Source organism: Mytilus californianus, unplaced genomic scaffold (assembly GCF_021869535.1).
Source record: "Mytilus californianus isolate M0D057914Y unplaced genomic scaffold, xbMytCali1.0.p SCAF_3, whole genome shotgun sequence".
NCBI lineage: Eukaryota > Metazoa > Mollusca > Bivalvia > Mytilida > Mytilidae > Mytilus > Mytilus californianus.
In genome coordinates, this window is record NW_026262679.1 from 26837104 (window position 1) to 26843113 (window position 6010).

A 6010-nucleotide genomic window follows, 5' to 3' on the forward strand; every position below is an offset into this window, starting at 1 on the left:
GACGATATACGGAATCTCCATATCAAACAAAAATGGTTATCTAGTAAAAATTCAAGGACAGTTATAGTATCGATGAAGGTCCAATTGAATTAGTTCTTTTGTTTGTTGTTACTAAAAAATGACTTAAAAGAGTTCGAACATATATATTCAGGGGTCAATATTACAATCTTCAAAATCATCAATCATTTTTATTGCTTACTGTGTACACAATATGAATCCAGATTTAGAGTATAAACACGTACAAAGGCCCGTATCTTTGTTTTATATAGAACATTAAATTTTACATTATAATTGAAACATTGCATAATAAACAAACAAGTTGTTTTTCGTCGTATATTTAATAATTTTATAATCTAAACATCTCATTCATCAAATATAAATATACAACACATGCATTTTTATTTAACATGCTACTAAGGAAAAAGCCTCTAGAAAAATCAAACTTGAAGTCTACAGCCTACATAGGCGCAGTAATCTGAAACAGTAGACAATAGTCCGTTTTCTTGAAAGTCTACAGACCATTCTGCAAAGACCTAGTAATCTAAGGAAAAATATTGAATTCCGTTTACACTGTAAGTATTCTCTAAATTGCTACGGTATTTTAGTAAACTTCTATTTTATTTGCTTTTTAGCTTTTATTGTATTTGTTTCCTATGCTTAGTTTCGCGTCTCCCTCAATGATGTCGTTTTCCTAAACCACGTGTTGTACGCACTAGAATCGATAGCATACGTTTATATTTGAACATATGCCACCGGGTCGCTACTGGTGGACTGTTAGCCTTTGAAAGTACCATCTGCCAAGTAACAAGTACCACAGTGCTACAATATTTGAGACGTTTGTTGCTGTCTAAATGCTATTATCTAATTGTACGAACACTGTGGTTGCAACTCCATGAGGCAAAGTAAAAATTTGGCTGCTTATGTCCTTTAGGTCTGCTGCTCATTAACGTACGTATTACGTATTTGGTTTTCCAAAACATATTGGACTCGGGCCTACTTACCGAGATGGTGTTGGTTGTTCAAGACACTGTTGTGTACACAGTATCCAATATATCAAGTACAACGATATTGTTCAATTATGGAGAGGTCAGAGAAAAATGGCAAATATGCAAAACAACTTTTACAGATTGAAATACATGTACATTGAACAAATTTTTATGAATTATTAATTTTCGAAAAGTTTCGACGGAAGCTAATCTTTAAAGCTCGTTATGGATCAATTTCCTGTCAATAAAGATTCAAAATAGTGACCATTCGACAGCAACACTATGCAAGTCATCGCCAATTATTTATATAAAAACAAAATTCAGAACTAATGGTCAGGATATGAACATTGATTTTTTGAAAGACACATTGAAGTACATTTGGTATAATTCCTTATTTTTACGTCAGTTAATTTAAAGTTTGGTCAATTTGTTCGTAAAATTGACACTTGAATATCTAATTTAGGGTCAATTATGAAGAATGAATTACTTAATGAAATAATTATGACTGCGATAATTTGTGAGACCGAATTACGATGACCGACTTCATAATGGTGACCTTATATCCTTTCTTTGTAAAATCATTACAATATAACTCCGGCTCACAAGTTTGTGTGGGATCTAATTTTGACCTATGTACTTTTGGAGCAAACGAGCTGTGATAGCGGCAATCGAGAAATTTACATTGTGTTTGTAAATCACATTACATAAAGTTAAAACTGAATGATAAATAGATTAGGTATTGACAATTCACTTGGAAACTCAACATATACCCCCATGACACTTACAAAGAGGGAAATCATGGATAATCATAGGTTTGTTCTGTGTTCCTTTGGAATTTTTGTCATTCCATTAATTGCCTTTTTTCTATTTTGTTGTAGAAAATATAAACTATGAGAAACTTCGTATTCATTTCCATTTTGTTGCTGTCGGTCTCTTGTGCAGGGTTTGTACCAAAGTTTGAACCTGCAGACTATTTCTATGATCAAAGTAAGTATAATTTTTGTTACATCGTAGCTCAGCTATAAAAAGTATACAGAAGTCACTCACATAACCTGTCTGATAATTGTCAATTGTTACTTTATTCTTATACGATCAATGTTTGCTTTACTCTATACAGTTACTGCTTTAATTTACTGTATATATGATATTGACACAGATGGACGATTTTAAACTAAAATTCTATATAACAAATGCGAAGATTTCAACTTTCCAAAAAGTGAAATAACAAAAATACCAAACTTCAAGGAAAATTCAAATCGGAAAGTCCCTTATCAAATGGCAAAATCAAAAGCTCAAACACATCAAACGAATGGAAAACAACTGTCATATCTGACATTTCCTTATTTATGTAGAAAATGGTGGATTAAACCTGGTTTTATAGCTAGCCGAACCTCTGACTTGTATCATGACAGTTGCATGAAATTCCATTATATTGAAAAAATGTGTGAACAAAACAAACAGACATAATAGGTAAAAATATCAAAAATAGGGGTACAGCAGTCAACATTGTGGTATAATCTTAATCACTATAAAAACCAACAAATATGTCAACAAAGAAAAACAAAATGGCATATAGACAAAGCACATAAGCAAAAATGAAAGACAAGAATACAAAAAAATGACCACAGCACAACAACACAATGGTGGGATGCATAAGTACCGAGCCACGCCAAAAGGATATTATCAAAAATGGACTAAACAGTAAATGTACATGACTTACGAATACAATTTCCGACAGTCGTTACCTTAAAGTGTGCGGAGTTCATATTTGGTGACAAGGGCTACTCATGTAAGTTTTAAAATACGTATAAAATTGAAAGATGTGGCATGACTGCGAATGAGACAACTTTCCATTTGACTCAATTGTATATGTATGAGTTCCAATTATCGAAGCAACAATTCTGTCCAGCCTCTTTTCTTCCATTGTGACATTACCGAATGTGATTTATCGCTGAAGTTTTACTTGCCATGAGCAACACAACGAGTGCCACTTGTGGAGCAGAAAATGAGTTCATTCCCTGATTTAATTTTGATCTTGTTGCTCAAACGATTCATGGGTACCTCTCCCTCTTTGTATTCGTTCTAGTTGTATGCCTTTACTTAAGAAGTTCTCTGTTCACCATGCAGCGATTGATTGAGCGCAGCGAGAGAAGTAGCACATGCTCAACCTTGTACTATTGATTATAGTGCGTGTTTGTGGTTTGTTGTTTTTACTTGTTTTAATGTAGGTCAGGTTTCTTATGGAAATTTCTGTTTTTTAATATGTACTTCTAATGATTCATACTGTTCCTCTTATTACTTTTCTAATATACATGTATTATGATTATCACATAGTTAAAGGTCAATTTAGTCTTCTTCATTATTTTCAGGAGACTTGTATTATAGAAGAATGCCTCATTTGTTCAACTTCAGATACAGACCACGTGCATCTCAGAATACAAGTAGTTCGACATTAACAAGACTTTACTATGATGGTTAATAATTAAAATTATTCTGAATGTGAATAAAATGAAAATGTTCTCAGTCTACAGCAAGTTGTAATGGATCTTTAGGAACGAAATATTTATGCAAAATACATAAATACAGCAAAATTTGGACAACTTTCAAAATAGCAAAATTTGTAACGCACATTCAAAAAACAATTTGGTCGTGGATTACTTAGAAAGAAAATAGATAAACTATATGAACTCTATCATTACGGAAGCGTATTAGTGACATATAACAGTTACTATTTAACGTTTTTTTTTTCAAAGTACCAATTTTGATTTAGAACATCTTAAAATTTCGACTTTTAAATGTAACTCAAAACTTCGACTCTTTTAAACTCGAAAGATACACTCAATTAAATGTGCAAATTGTTTTTAAGTTTTGAATCTTTATTTGAGTTTTGATTATCACTATGATAACTGTAAAACAATTGTTATTGCAAAATTGTATGATTTGAAAGAATACTCTTTCCAAATAAATCAGAAAAATAATTATCAGAAAAAATATTCTCGCAGTGTTTTACCAAGCGTAGTGTAAAAAATCTATGATATGCCATTTAAAAGAAAACAATGCTCGACAAAAAATAATTCAAACACAAACACAAACTAGGGCTCTGAACACAAACAATGTACAAAAAAGTGACTCATTTTGCCTCTGTCATTTAAAAAATGTATAATTTACTCGAATACGAATATGAATACTTCATTAAATCCAATTAAAGGGCCTGTTTCCGATCATAAACATATATATAGTATTAACTATACAGTAATTTTTTTTTAAAGATATGTTACATTGAAAATAAATGAATAAATTACTATCCTCTATCCAAGATGGTGTTTAAAAATAGATAAATAGAATATTAACCCTTTGTTATAAATAAAACATAAAATAAATCACTACGTCATGTATATTTAGTCACTGGAATGCAAATTTTTTTCTTATTTTAAAACAAGTACTAATAAATCTTGACACTGATGTATTATTATTTTCAGACTCACTGGACATCAACCAAATAAATTGATCGTACTTTGAAATATATAGGGAGTTCTTTACATTGAATACATGCTTCCTTAAGAATATTATTCCTTTCCTTTTCATATGCAGTGCATTCCATTAAAGAATGAAACTCGTCTTCAACCTGCATATTTTTACACTGCCCACAAAATCGTTTATCTTTGTCGATTCTTTGAAAAGTGATTGCAAAATGAGACCAATAGTAGATTAAAGGTAAAAATTTGTCGCAAAATGACGGTTGTTTGTTCTAAAGTATGATTTTACTTAATTGCCTCTACGATCTAATACCAGGGTCCTCGCTCGTAAAACTTTACTCAGTACTCAGAGTACAAAATGTGTGCTCGAAACTCCAAATCCAGTATTTTGATTGGTAATTTTTTTGAGTCTGAGTACGATAATCGTGCTCGAAATTTTCATGACCGCAAGGCAAGATATTTTACAATTCGAACGCATTACTTATTTCTTCACGATCCTTTGTTCCGATATTCCGAATGACGACATATATACAAGAGACAAATGTTTAAAGTACTGTTTGTTCAATTATATATATATATATATATATATATATTAAATAAGTGTATTTTTGATTAGTTGTTACTAAACATGCATTGGCTTTAAACTAGCTTGCAGTACGTAATTCATGCTGTTAAATATTTGTCATGTTTGGGCCTTTTATAGCTTGCTATGCGGTATGGGTTTTGCTTATTTTTTACCTAAGTTGCTAACTTTTACCTCATTTGGTCTCTGGTTTAAAGTTATCTCATTAACGATCATACCTCATCTTCTTATTTCTATATTAGCAACCATTATAACCAGTTGATTTGTAAGGTCTTCGATTCTTTTTGGGCAGTCATATTGGATTTGCAAAAAAATCTGTTAAGGTTTGTGTTTTTGTTTCCAATTCTTTATATAAACATGTGTTTGTTGCAAACCTTGAATTTTCTGTGCATAACAAGTGTCCCGTGATAATTAAACAAAAGACCAAGATATGTATAATAGTCTATTATTTCTAAAGATCAAAATACAAATGCATGCTTGCTTCATTTTCCTAAAAATCACTTTGTTTTACCAGTATTCATCTTAAGGTTCCACATGTTGCAATGAATTTAAAAAAGTATCATTAATTGCAATAGACAGCTAACTTTATAACCACTAATTACAGTTCTTTATAACCACTAATTACAGTTCTTTTAATTACATAGAAAAGTGATGCTTTGAAAAATACCTCGAAGGAAATGAATAGAACTTTTTATACATATCTGGGTCTGAAGCACTAAATCAGTACTTTGATTGAAGGTCTTTGTTTCCTTTTCTTTACGTAAACCTGTGTCATGTTTAGTGTTCAACGACAATTTTACTGCTTTTCGTTGAGTATTTTCTCCTACACTGCGTTAAAAAATACCATTCAACTCGTTTTTTTCCTACAAATTAAAAGATAATTTCTCGTTCTGCTGGAACATTACGAGATTTTGCTGTCAGTAACTGATTGTCCTGTAGATAAAAACTCGTCGTTACACGAAAAG

General features: G+C 31.3%; 1 long non-coding RNA gene across 1 annotated transcript; it reads left to right on the top strand.

Annotated features, from left to right (window-relative positions):
- The first annotated feature begins 382 nt into the window (after positions 1-382).
- LOC127734257 (uncharacterized) lies at positions 383-3514 on the top strand. Its single transcript, XR_007997484.1, has 3 exons — positions 383-572; positions 1865-1973; positions 3356-3514. It is a non-coding gene; the product is annotated as an uncharacterized LOC127734257 (long non-coding RNA).
- The last annotated feature ends 2496 nt before the right edge of the window (positions 3515-6010 follow it).